The 14922-nt window shown below is 37.7% G+C and overlaps 1 protein-coding gene across 1 annotated transcript in view; it reads left to right on the plus strand.

The window, feature by feature from the left end:
- TAF3 (TATA-box binding protein associated factor 3) overlaps window positions 1-14922 on the plus strand; it is a 135357-nt gene that overhangs the window by 49716 nt on the left and 70719 nt on the right. The window lies entirely within an intron of this gene.

A 14922-nucleotide genomic window follows, 5' to 3' on the forward strand; every position in this document is an offset into this window, starting at 1 on the left:
GCTTGAATAATAGAAGTATAGAAGTAGGAGTATACTACCAACCACCTAACTAGGATGGTGACAATGATTGTGAAGTCTCAGGGAAATCACACTACAAAAAACAGAAAACCCAATAATGGGGAATCTCAGCTATTCCCATATTGACTGGGTAAATGTCATCTCAGGAGAGGATGCAGAGATAAAATTTCTAGACACTATTAATGACCCCTTTTGGAGCAGCTAGTCTTGGAACTCACAAGAGGAGAGGCGATTTTTTATTTAATCCTTAGTGGGGCACAGGATCTGATCCAAAAGGTGAATATAGCTGAATCACACAGTAATATCAACCATAATGTAATTAAATTTAATATCCTTGTAGGGAGGAAAATACCAAAGAAACACACCACAGTAGTATTTAACTTCAAAAAGGAGAACTACACAAAAACAAGGAAACTTGTTAAACGAGTTAAAAGGAACAATCACAAGACTGAAATGCCTGCAAGCTGCATGGAAACTGCTTAACCACACCATAATAGAGGCTCAGTCTAAGTGCAGACCCCAAATAAAAAACTAAGAGGATCAAAACAGTGCCACATGGCTAACAGCAGAGTAAAAGAGGTGGTTAGAGGCAAAAAGGCAACCTTTAAAAATTGGAAGTCAAATCCTACTGAGAAAAATAGAAAAGAACATAAATTCTGGCAAGTCAAGGGTAAAAGTATAAGAAGGTAGGGTAAAAAGAGTTTGAAGAGCAACTAGCAAAAGTCACAAAAACTAACAGCAATAATTATTTTAAGTACATCAGAAGTGGGAAGGCTGCCAAAGAATCAGTGGGGCCAGGGCCGTGCAGAGGATTCAGGGGGCCTGGGGTCTTCGGTGGCAGGGACCCCCACTTTGGTGGTAATTCAGCGGTGGAGGGTCCCTCTGCTCCAGGACCCGCTGCGGAAGTGCCCCGAAAACCCACAGTGGGGGCCCCCTGCTGCCGAATTACCACAGAAGACCTGGCACTTGGCGGCGGGTCCTGCTTTGGCAGTAATTTGGCTGTGGAAGAAACTCCAGGACCTGGGCCCTGCGAGAGTTTTCTGGGGCCCCCGGAGCGAGTGAAGGACCCCACTCCAGGGGCCCCGAAAAACTCTCATGGGGGCCCCTGCCGGGCCTGGGGCAAATTGCCCCATTTGCCTCCCCCTCTGGGTGGCCCTGAGTGGGGGCCACTGAATGGTCCACGTGCTAAAGGAGAACTCAAGGAAGACAAGGCCGTTGAAGAGAAGCTAACTGAATTATTTGCATCAGTCAGTCTTCACTGCAGAGAATGTGAGGGAAATTCCTACACCTGAGCCATTCTTTTTAGGTGACAAATCTGAGGAACTGTCCCAGATTGAGATGTCAGTAGAGGTAGGTTTGGAACAAATTACTAAATTAAACACTAATAAGTCACCAGGACCAGATGGTATTCAACCAAGAGTTCTGAAGGAACTCCAATGTGAAATTGCAGAACTACTAACCGTGGTATGTGATCTATCATTTAAATCAACCTCTGTACGAGATGGCTGGATGATAGCTAATGTAATGTCGATTTTTCAAAAAGGCTCCAGAGGCGATCCTAGCAATTATGGGCCAGTGAGCATAAATTCATACCAGGCAAATTGGTTGAAACTATAGGAAAAAACAGAATTATCAGACACACAAATGATCACAGTATGTTGGAGAAGAGTTAACATAACTTTTGTAAAGGGGATACCATGCCTCACCCAGCTATTAGAGATCTTTGAGGGAGTTGTCAAGCATGTGGACATGGGTGATCCAGTCATTAAAGTGTACTTGGATTTTCAGGAAGCCTTTGATAAGGCCCCATACTAAAAGCTCTTAAGCAAGGCAAGGAGTCATGGGATAAGATAGAGGTTTTCTCACAGATCAATAACTGGGTAAAAGATAGGAAACAATGAGTAGGAATAAATGGTCAGTTTTCACAATGGAGAGAGGTAAATAGCTGGGTCCACCAGGACCCAGGATCTCTGCTGGGACCAGTGCTGTTCAACATGTTCATAAATAATATGGAAAAGGGGATAAACAGTGAAGTGGCAAAGTTTGCACACGATACAAAGAGACTGCGAAGAGTTACAAAGGGATTTCACAAACCTGAGTGAGTAGGCGACAAAATGGCAGATAAAATTCAGTGTTGATAAGCGTGAAGTAATACACATTGGAAAACGTAATCCCAACTGTACATTCAAAATGATGGGTCCAAATTAGCTGTTACTACTCAAGCAAGAGATCTTGGAATCATTGTAGATAATTCTCTGAAAACATCCGCTCAATGTGCAGTGGCAGTCAAAAAAACTAACGAAGTTAGGAACTGTGAGGAAAGGATAGATGATAAGACTGAAAATACCATAATGCCATTATATAAATCCACCTTGAATACTGTGTGCAGTTCTGGTGATCTCATCTCAAAAAAGATATATTAGAATTGGAAAAGGTGCGGAGGATGGCAACAAAAATGATTAGGTGTATGGAACAGCTTTCATATGAGATGAGATCAAAAAGACTGGAACTGTTCATCCTAGAACCTAACGGGTCGATATGATAGATGTCTTATAAAATCAATGAATAGTGTGGAGAAAGTGAGTACTAAAGTGTTATTTACCCTTGACATAAACAAGAACAGGGGTCACCTGATAAAAGTGAAGGCTGCATGGTTTTAACAAACATAAGAAATATTCTTCCACAACATAACCAGACACCTGTGTAAACTATTTGCCATGGATGTTGTGAAAGTCTAAAAGTATAGACCCACCACTTACGAACATGAATATATCAGCTACTTGGTTATACTCTACCCTATATAATGCAAACTCAACATAACACGATCTATATACCCCCCTTGGATGACAACACCCACTTGCTCGCAAGGGGCGGGGTCTGAGCACTCCGGCGGATCAACGGTGCAAAGTGCGATATAACGCTGTGTTGTCACCTATAACTGAAAGATTTTTTGGTTCCTTGAAAGACATAGCGTAATGGGGGAGTGTATTATAGGAGTCAGTATATAGGGTCAAAAATAAGCCCCTCTAATACTGTTCAGTAGAGGGCCATGGTGCATACCTACATTAACTTGTTCATTCCAGTATTTAAGGCAATGTTTACAGTAAATATTTTGTTGTTTTGCAGTTTGTTTACATAGTCTGTGGGTGCTTCATATAGCAATATACATATTTTTTCACTGAGAGCTGGTTTCAAAATCAAGGAGTTTAGTACCAATCTAAAGATTAGTATGAGGGACATGTAACCAAGAATATTGTCTGCGTATTTTGTTTGACTGTCCCAGGAAATAGCACATTTTCCCCCTCCCTACTGAATGCTTGACTTCATAATGGTCAGATTAAGGTACTGAGAGAGCTTTTGCTCTTCCTTTCAACTTAATTAAACATTATATAACTTTGTTGTTGTTGTTGTAGCTGTTCACAGCTATTTAGACTGCCCTTGCATTTCATTGTACCCAGATGTGTGATGGCATCTTGAATAATTTTGCATATTGTGATTTAAAAAGCCACCACTCTAGATATGCAGGCAGTTAAGAAATGCTTCGTTAAAAATGTTAGTAATAGTGCGGTAGCCACAAAACCTCCTTTGGGCCCTGCTCATGCAGACACAACTCCACTCAATTCATTCAGAGTGGAGCTGTGTGAGGTTTGAGGAACCAGTCCTAAAGATAGCACAGGAGGCTATGAGTAAAACGAGATTTGTCCTCTTGCCCGAGCCCTTCTATTCCCCAGATTTGGCATTTGCTCGTTCTTATTGCTCAAGTAAGCTCCCTTTTTAAGGTTTCAAGACCTTTTACCTATGCCGACTAGAGTCATTTTATATTCTCAGTTTGTACAGCAGTTTTGATAGCTCTACTTTTAAAATTATTTAAATCTTAGTCTGTTTTATTTAAGAGTTCAGGTTTAAGGGTTCAACATTCCAGTGGTGGATGCTAGTGATGGCTAGTGGTGGTTAATGCTAAGATTATGGAAGTTACATACTGTGTACATAACTGATATATTTTTCTCTCTTTTTTTTTTAATGTTCTTACAGTTTATAAGATTATCCAAGGGAGTGTTTGAAGAGAGTGACTTCTTTTTGTACCAGAAAGGCTCAGTATTGATGATTTACTATAAATTTCTTGCGCATGTTAGATATCTATTGTCCTTTCAATAAAGCGTTTGTCTTCTGAAACAACAAAAATTATTCAAAACGCGTATTGACCTGCAGATGTTTTCTTCTTAATAAGAAGTTTAATTTATTTAATTACTACTGAATTTAGTATTCTGTTTAGTACAATTAGCAACATAGTGGTAGTAGATGATTCAAGATATTTTTTCGAAATAGTAATATTGCAAGCCATAAAACAGAATTCTACAGATATTTTAGTGCCTTGGCATCTGTTCTGAGATGCTAATAGTTCATATCTCTTTTCAGATTCAGAGCATGGAGCTGGTGATCTTGGCAGTTTAAGTATACTTAAAACTTTATCTTGACAGGGGTTGATTACACATTTTCTGAGGTTGCTAAGGAAAAAAAGTAGTGGAGTTTATCTTAATGAGTGGCTGACGTCAACAGCAAGCTGCGTTATTATAAATTGGATTTGAAGACTCACAATGCAGAAGGACAGATCTTGAGATTTAAGTAGTGAACTGGAAGTGAGGAGACAAGACTACTTGGTCTGACACTGACTTCCTGAGTGATGCTGCCCAAGTCACTTAGTCTCATTGTGCCTCAGTTTCCTTGTCTCTAAAACAGGGATGTTTACCAGTATGACGGGTGTAGAGGATGAATTCATTCTTAAGCGTGTTAAGATCCTTGGGTTGAAAGATCTGTTCTTCCTATATAAATGCAAAGGATTATTATTAAGGTATTAGTGATTTAAGATAACATGATGTAAAATAGATTTAGCAATAAATAAAATGCTAAACTATGTACCTGTGTGAGTATGTTCTAGGAGTATTTCCAAATAGAAGCAAGGCCTGTGTCACAAGAAGTTAGGAGTCTCCCTTGAATGAAGCTAATTACCCTCAGGGTGCATGTTGGTCACTCTTTAAAATTCTTATAAAAACAAAGAAATTAATTATCCAGTATAAAAATGGGTCATATGTCTCCTGGCAAACATTCAATTAACTTTTTAGTGCTTGCTATTTAATGTTGTGTTTGACCAGCCAACCATTGAGAACGACTTTCCTTTGAAACTGGGTCTGAGTGGAACACAGTATTGCATTGCAACTTTGTTTAGATGGTCAGTTATTGCTGGTCATCAACATTTTTCCCATGATCTTTGAGTGTGGAACTAGTTATATTTTACTCGTGCATGAGAGATGTAGTTTGCTTTGGGAAGGCTCTTTTATATGCTGACTGTTTTATTTAGAATATAATTTAGCTAGTTTTTGCAGTCAGACTGGATTAATTTTGATAGTTCGTGCTAAAACATTGAAAGAATATAATACTTTTAATTAATCCGATGTCAGTTGGGCTGAAAATATGGAGAATATTTTTGAGCTGATTTGAATCCAATCTGAAGATAAGCTTACATCTACATTGTCCCTAGTCTCTCATTGTATTATTTTATGGAATAAAGGGGTAAATGCAAAACTTCACTTTTAGAAATAATGACCACGTGTGGCCACCAACCTTACAAAATGATTTGGTAGTAATAAGTTGTTATCCATAAAAGAATTTGGCACAGACTTTCTTAAAAACATGCTCTTTGTAGAATTTTGTACATTTCATTATAGAAATATAGTTTAGTAACAGAAACACAGTTTATAATCTCTTTAGCCATGAATCCAATGGTCCTTTGTTAGCAAGTGATCATCCATTACAAAACAATTGGAGGAGAAAAAACTTGATTGTGTGGTTTTCTTTTTCGTTGACTAGTGTGTCGTTTGAGATGATGCTATAATGTTGCACCACAACAAAATATACTGGTTCTTCATTGGTTGTAATATATAGTGATTCTTAAATTGATCTCCACATGATTGTTTTATTCAAGTGACAATGTAAGTTTTCTTTTTCTCCTAAGGTTCCATAAAATTAATTGAGTTTAAATTTAGTATCTAGTTACCTGAGTATCCAGTATCTAGAATCCTGACTGATTTTGTAACAAAAAGAAAACTGTTACTGCACATCAATGATCTTTCAGGCTCAAATTTAAGACTGGCTTGACTCAGTTATAAAAAATCTCTATAAATATGCAAGAGATCTGAGCTTATGTGAAGGAAAGTGCTCTGTTCAGTTGAGGGGGTGATTACGTTGCAAGGCAATAGGAGTTCTCTTGGAAACAGGGAAAATTATCAGAGTAACAGTACAGAATGCAAAGGTTGATCTGCTGAATACAAATAAAGTATTGAGCTCAATGTTCTGCCTCATGGAGCTGGCGCTTTTGGAAATGCTGTGATAAATGCACTGATAAATTCAAGGGAATGAGTGCTGTTGTGAAAGCTTGATGAAGGCTAGAAAGTGTCCAGTTAGTAGGAATTGTATTGCTTGGTCAGGCACAATGAAATTAAATAGAATTTGCTTTAGTGAAATTGCATCAAGGATGATTAAAGGTGCTTCTGGGGAAAAATGGTGATCACTTTTCTCTGAAGCCACTTCAGTAAGTACATCACCCACTCAGCATATCTGTTTTTGTTTTTTTCTCTTCCACTCATTTCCTCTAACTTCTTGCCCCTCTCCCGTCCCTATTCCCTTTGATCATTGTGTTGTGCTCCTAATCCCAGTCTCTTGGATAACTTTCTCTAGAGTTAATACCAGTGCTGCTTCAGCAGGACCATGGTGTCAGCACCCTACCTTAAAAGAACCAGAATGAGTTAGTCCAAATGCAGTGGACACTGCTTTCCCACTTACTGATAGAGTGCTATTAGTTTTGCAGTTCTTTAATTATTTGATTTGGGGTTTAAGACTGAAGGTGTAGCAGTCATAGGCTTTCTAGCCTTGAGATACAATAAACAATTTGGAAAGGCTGACCTTTGTAACCCCAGCTCTGTTTCCTTTTAAATAGATGGGCCTGAGCTGAAAAGTTTGGGACTGGATCTAAAGTCTCCCCAAAGCTTAAGTGTTCGGATCTGTGGTTTTGGTTCTAGTCCACCTCTAATCTTAAAATTAAGCTACTGACAAATCCTGAGAATTTTCTGATACCTAATTGCTAGCGGATCTTTAAAGAAGCACTAGTGGCTGGAATGCTATCTTAGTGATTTTTCTGTACAGAGGTAAACTTTAGAGATTAGTTGAAACATATTCAGAAATTTGCTTTTCCAGTAGGGGAAAAACCAGGCCCCTGCATATGCACACAGCACGTACACACAAGGCATGTGGGCTTACAGCTTCCCTTAGGGAGACCTTTTTAATGCCTTTGTTAATTAAAACAAACACTTTATCTTCAACAAATGATTTTTCTAGCCTGTTAAAGTAAATTACACTAAAATAGCAGTGATAACAAATAGCTCAAGAGGCATAACTGTTTCTGTCCAAATCGAAATATTGGTGCTGACTTAATGTTCCTAGTATTACTTTAGGGGCCTTTTGCCTCATGAGTATTGGACAACAAACTGGAAGGTAATTGAAATCTTTCTGGTTTTTACTTTCCTTTCTGAAGATTAGTTTATTACAGAAGTACCTAAAGGCTGCAGTCAGGATCAGGGCCTCATTCTACTTGCTGATGTACATGCAGACTTGGATTCTGCCCTGAAAAAACTTACAGTCTAAGAAATGTCTTAAAAAAATTATCAGGGCAAATCAATAGCCTATGAATTTCTGAGTCTAGTTGTTTTGCTTCAATTTGCTTAAGTGACAGATACTTAAATGATCCGGTGATAAAAGGGTTTTTTAATCTAACAAAAATAACTTCATTACGGAAGAATATGACAACATAAATAGTTCAATGGAGCTTATTTCCTCCTTACACTTAAAAATGTTTAACAGGCACACAATTTTGCCTTTTTCTTCTGGTGAAATGATGCTAGATTAAGGACTATAAATAGTGCATTTTCCCTGATTACATTTTTTTGAGCACCATGTATTGCATAGATATATTTGGCCAGTTATTCTCTCATGATTCTTTGTAACAGTCGTAGCACGAACTAATTATTTTCACAGCTTGAAATGTATTAGAGCTGTGTTTGATAACTGTTTATTTTGTGGATGCTCTTTGAAGTAGTGACCTAAACTTAGGTTCAGGCTCCTCCGCTCCCCTCCACTCAGGCACAGAGGGGAACAAATGAAAGTGAAATGAATTGGAAAAGCAGCAGAAGGAGGAGGGAGCAGAGCCAAACAGCATCTTCCCCAGGCTCCCACAATCTCTTTCATGGCAACACCATGCTGTAGGGGCTCCTTGAGTTTCTAGGGGCAGATAGGATTGGGCCAAGGAGCAGTCACTCTTCATAGTAGGTCACTTTCTTACAAGTGCAACTATCCAGTGGAAGTGAAAGCTACTCTTAACAGGATTATCTTCCTCTCTGTGCCTGCACATCCCTTGGATTGCCCCGACACAGTGGGAACAGCCAAATGGAGCTGTGCAGCCAGGTGAGAGAAGGAGACCAGGTGGTATAGCAGAGAAGCCAGCACTCCGCTGGAAAGAGGCTGGTTTTCTTTGCATGTCCCAGGAATCTATGGGACATGGACGCATCCACTGAAATGCTGCCTTCCTTGCAGAGTTAGGGCCACTAGCTCCTGCCCAGGGCCAGCTCCAGGGGTTTTGCTGCCCCAAGCAGCCAAAAAAAAAAAAGCAGCGATCTGCAGCAATTCAGCGGGAGGTCCTTCGCTCTGAGTGGGAGTGAGGGACCCTGCACCGAATTGCCACCAAATACCTGAAAGTGCCACCCCGCTCCGGAGTTTGATAAGCTGGTGCCTGGAGCCGGCCCTGCTCCTGCCCTTGGGTTTTACTACTGAACGGTATAATGTGGCCCTAAATATACTTGTGAGACTGAATCTTCAGTACTAATCTGATGATATCAGCAAGATGATGACAAATACATTCTTTTAGGAGTTAAGGTTTCCTAGACTTTTTAAATAGGCCAAGAAAACCTGGCAAAGAAGAGTTTGGGCTCTGAGACACTAGTGCATTAATGTGATCACAAATTACATTCTGTGAGATTTTTCATGGTGTGACAGTAAAATAAAAGTAAATTAACTGTATTTGTTTATAGATAGTAGAAAAGGTATTTCTTCACAGAAAATTAGATATTTAATGAGAATTAAGTCTCAGTGGTGCAAATGTTACTGTTTCATAAATTTCCTCACTCATGTAAATCTCTTCTTTTTTCACGGTAGAAAAAAAAATAGGATTAAGTATATTTATCTATACATAATATACAATTCTAATATTTGTGTGAGGGGTAGAAAAGTTAAATGGCAGTTTTAGCCTACAGAACCCCAATATTTTCTCAGCCTTCATAATTATTATTTGAATTATGGGAATAATTAAATGCCCCAGCAGAAATCTGAGCCCCATTGTGCTAGGCATTTTACAGGTTCCTACTAAGAGACAGACAGAGGAAGTTTGTCTAATACACAAAATCGAGTATGGGATAGTATGATAATTGTAGGTGGTGTGAGTGTATGTGTGTGTGTGTGTATATATATATATATGTGTGTGTGTGTGTATGTATGTATATGTTCAGACTGGCTGATAATTTTCCATTAAACTGTTTTGCAACAGAAAATAGTTTTTTCAAATAAATGAACGTTTTCATGGAAAGTGTCTAGTTTCTTTGGAGAATGTCAACATTTTGTCCAAAAAAACCCAGAAACAAAACAAAAAAAATTCCGTTTTTTTAAGGAAAAGTTGAATTTTTCCAAAGGAAAAAAAATCCATTTTCTGCTCTAATAAATATATATATTTCATTATAATTTTCTAGTTATTTTCAAGGCAATTCAAACATAAATTTTCAGCATTGTGTGAGATTTACTTTAAATCAGAAGGATGCTTCTTCTTACCCTCTCCCTATTTTTCCCCATACAGGGAAGAGGAGAATTTCATTTTGCCAAACATGCAATTTTCTGTCAACCGTTTTGACAGAACATTTTTGATCAACCCTAGTAATGAGACAACTTGGTTTCATGGCAAAACCAATATAAACCTTTGAATTGTGTTCATTTGTGAGCAGCAGGAACATACTTCTTAAAAATTTTAATTATAGCTATCACACCACAGAATCAAGGCCTCCAGTCAAAAATCTTGTGTTCCCAATAATATTTAATGTACCCTGCATTTGCCAGCTTGTGCGCTAGTCCATTAGACTTCAGTATACTGTGCAGTGTTAAATGTATTTGGGGTAATGTAATGTCAAGCACATAATACTTCACTTACAAAGTGCTTCATAAATATTCATTGTTACAACAGACCTATGTGCTCAGTAAGTATTATTCCCAATATACAGATGGGGAATCTAAAATAGAGGCACACAGCAAATCAGTGGCAGAGCTTGGATTAGAACTCAAGATTTCTAGGCTCCCTGCCTCCTAATTGATCTTTTAAAGTCAACCATTTTACCTCTCAGATAATTGAAGTTCTGCTTAGTCGGGGTATTTTAACTTGCATAAATATTTATTGACAATTTTCAAAGTGTGACAGCCACCTATAGCGTTATAGTCATAATGGTGGATGATGGCAAATTTTGATGAAGAGTGTATTTTGTTATTGCTCTATTACCATAATGAATGGCACAGTAAAAATACCTAGATAAGTATGTCACATTATCATCTAAATGAAGTCCTTATTGGGCTTTGGAGCTTGTCATGATATCTGGATAATAGAAAAGCTATATGGATGCAAGCTTTATTTCCTGTACTGGTACCAGACATACGACACAAAGTTAGAAAACTCCAAAACCTTTGCAATAAGATTGATTTATTAGTGAGGGGATTATTTTAGTGATGCCACAGCAGCCTTGTTCTCAGTCCCACTACATCTAAGTAGTGCAGCCTTATAGTTATAGTTGAGAAAACCCTTTCATTGTAAATTGATTTCAGGAACTTATAACTTCCCTAAAAGCCAAAAAACGAGTATTTGGGCTTCATTTCCTTTTTCTGAACTCAGAAGTGGCTCCCTCTTGGAAAGCTTGATAAATTGATTGATCACTTGTTGTCTGGCCATGAAAAGTGGCATTTTTCCACGTTAAGAAGTTTCTCAAAACCTCTAAATGACTTATTTACAAAGCACATACTACACATATTTCCCTTTGCCCAATAGTCGTTCATGTATCAAGGTGTGGAAATCCAGATCTTTGGCCCCAGGCATGGTGGTGCGTATATCTACAGAGTTCAACACACTGAAATTAAACCCAGCTGTGTTTGTTTCAGTGTGGGATCTTGTATATATGTGAGAACATTCAGACACATTCAGGCCTTTATTTGAATCTCACATTGCACATTGAAATAAACTGTGTATGTTTGAATGGGTGATCAATTGCAGTTTGTTGCCTTTCTTAAACCCAGAGAAATCCAATGGAAAAAAATATCAATACACCACTACCTTGATATAACGCCACCCAATATAACACGAATTTGGATATAATGCGGTAAAGCAGTGCTTCGGGGGTAGGGGGTGGGGGAGCTGCGCGCTCTGGTGGATCAAAGCAAGTTCAATATAACATGTTTTCACCTATAACACAGTAAGATTTTTTGGCTCCCAAGGACAGCATTATATCAAGGTAGAGGTGTATTAATATAACGCGTTGGTTGAAAACTTAAACACAAAAGACAGGAAATTAAGATTGTTTCTTGTAGCTATTGTAATTTATTTACTGAGCACGTTAAGTGCCTCACAGGAAAATTCTGTGCTGTAATCATAGGGCAGATCCTGATATTCTGTTCTCTGTGGATGTACAGAAGGACCATCGATGTCAGTGTGAGAACTGTTCATATGATCTATTCCAATATGCTGCTTTCACTATATAGGGAAATGTTGCCTGTATAACTGCTTATATACAGTGATATCCTACAGATGAACAATGGGACCTAAACAGTCTTTTTTCTCTGAGAACCATTTATTTTCAGAACTTTTTTGTATAATTGCTTGATCATAGTGTTTTATTTCTTTGGTTTTTTAGATTGAATAATGGAGATAAACTCAACCCCGCAAATTTGGACCTAGATTTCAAACACTTCAGAGTTCAAAGGTGTTCCAATCTGGGGTCTTGGTTCACACTTATGTTTAAATATATGTGTTTTGTTTCTCCACCCCTCTCTCCCAACCATGGTTTACATTAATATACCACTAACAAAATTCAATTGATATTGTGACTTTAGGTAGCAACATTATCTACAAAAACAAAATTATTTAATGTTTTCTGTTTAATGTGTTATATCCATCATCTTTAAATGAAAGGTCTAGGTCTAAAGAAAGCTGTAATATGAATGAAATTGTGATAGTAGACAGTGAATGTTTGCATTACAGCAATAGCATTGCAGGTTCATTTCCTTTGTATATCTTACATGAGTTGTGCAAACTTGTATAGGGTTCTCTAGGTTTTTATGTATACTTTTCCAAACGCTTTTGTTTCTAAAGATGTGAATTGCAAAGGATGACATTTCCACACAAAGGGAAGAAATGTTTATTTTAAGAACACATAAGTACCCAGTTACAATACAGCTTGTTGATTCCATATTGCCAGAACTTCTTCACTTGGAAGATGAATGTGAATTTTAAAAGGATACTGTCAAGATAATCAGGCTTAAAAATGGACCTACCTTAAAAGTTGTTACTTGTGTCTAGATCTTTGCTTCAGGTTCCTCCATTGTTTCTTCTTTAAACTTGCACTAGCAGGACATTTAAAAAAAAAATTCCGGTTTTCTGTGCGTATTGCATGTGATAAATTACCTGAATAATCTATGTACAGTTTTCCAAACAAAGGCGATGCGTTCTTCCCCAAACTCAATACACATGGAAAACAACATAAGCAGAAGCACATATGGGTTTTAATATGTAGGTATTAGACTGCATTCTCTCCCCTCCACTTCTGGTATGAGTTATAGGCAGGAGATAGGATAAAATAAACCCTGCAACTTCATGGGCAGATGGGCAAAGGTTCTTTCCAGGTCCCCTGTTCAGCAGTGTTAGCACAACAGGTCTATGACTATGCTCTTATTGGTTTTGGACCTATACACTTGCACTCTGAGTCCCCCAGATGGGAAAAGTCTTTGACTTGATAATGATTTTAATTTGCATAGAAGAGGAACATGGTGCTTAAAATAGCTATTCCTTGGCTTCTTCACTCCAGGCATGGCTCCTCTCTCCATACAGCTAGAAGTGGTTTTGTGGGACTAGTAAGAGAAAATGTCCCATTGATGTGATGTATTTCCAGTGCTGTATTTTTGCACTTGCACTCCATTGTAAATCTGAGTAGCAACTAAATGGAACACAGGAAAAAAAGGAAGTGAGGAATTGGTTAAAACATTCAATGTTTTAATCTCATCAGTATGGTGATACAAACCTAAAAAACTTAGTCCATGCTGGTGCTTTGCTCTAAGTCATTCTTGTTTGTCTAATTTTGCAGAGGTCTCTGATGCTGCGGATGCATGTGCTGCAGTGTAATATTAACTGTGTTAACCAGAAGTTTTAATATTGTTTTTGTTACATAGCCCCAGCGTTAGTGGCTTATTTCATGACTGAGAGTTCTTTTCATTGAACTTTATCAAGATGTCCTTTTGTTCACCGCATAGATAAGTAAAATTTGCGGTCCGATTTCAGATTCTCTTTGCTCCAAAATGCAGATCATTCTGCTAGTAAACTTATTTTTATGCCACCCTTTCTGAAGCGTTTCCACATTTAAGAAAGGAAAAGCCCATTCTCTTTCATAGTTTCAGTTCTACTGTAGAGGCACTGGATTCCTCCCTGTTTATCATTGGCATCGTTAGTATAGACAGAAACGGAAACTTTTTCCACTAAATCCAGACTGGGTATCATTGGTCAAGAATACACTGTAACTAAGGTGACCAGATAGGAAGTGTGAAAAATTGAGATGGGGTGGGGGAGACAAAGCCCCAAATATTGGGACTGCCCCTATAAAATCAGGACATCTAGTCATCCTAATTGTAACCCTAGAATGTGGTGTAGATGGTAGTTGGAACTGATATACAAGTGAAATATTCGTTTAGCTATTTTTTAAGGATATTTCATAGGCTGTTTGCCAGGTTTTTCCCCCTCAAAAATATAAGTTTCTCAAAGCTAAACATAAAGAGGATATTTGGGCTGCTTAATCAGGAGTTACAAAGGAAATAATTGTATTTATTTTTCTTTCAGAAAATATGTAAAACAATATCAGCTTTCTGTAAAGAGAAATCTGGCTCTGAGGAATTTTCAGATCAGTAGCATCTTTTTGCTTTATATGTTACACTTAACACTGCTTGTTTTTTACTTTTTTTTATTAGGGGAATCGGACTTCATAGTTTAAAAAAAAACCAAAAAAAAACCACTGCCGTCGCAAGACACTGGATTTACATTTTTAAAAGAAAACACATTGCAAATTCCCTGCCATTAACTGTACAAAATGAGTATTTGTTGATGAGTTTCAAAGGAAACAGATTAAGTGGTTAGCAGGTACTGTGGCTTTTGGCACAGGTACAGATTCAAACAATAAGTTAAAAATACCTAGATAAATTATATTGTCAGAGAATTGGCTTTGTTGTACCTGTTTTGATGGCAAAGATCTAATTTTGAATTATTCTGTTAAACTAAATATGCAATGTGCATGTAGAAGCTTTATTCCTTATTTTTAGAGTGCCAGGCAGACAAAGCTAATTACAGTACCTGAGTGTTGTCTTTTTAACACATATTACTGTATAACAGTGGTTCCAAAATTGTGGTTTGTGGTTTGCTTTTTGCTGTAAAATTAATTTTTTAAATGAAAAATGTATTAAGTACTTCCATGTTCTCAATCACCGTAGTTGCCACAAGGCTGTTGTTTGACTGCTAAT

Source organism: Chelonoidis abingdonii, chromosome 1 (genome assembly GCF_003597395.2).
Source record: "Chelonoidis abingdonii isolate Lonesome George chromosome 1, CheloAbing_2.0, whole genome shotgun sequence".
Classification (NCBI taxonomy): Eukaryota; Metazoa; Chordata; order Testudines; family Testudinidae; genus Chelonoidis; species Chelonoidis abingdonii.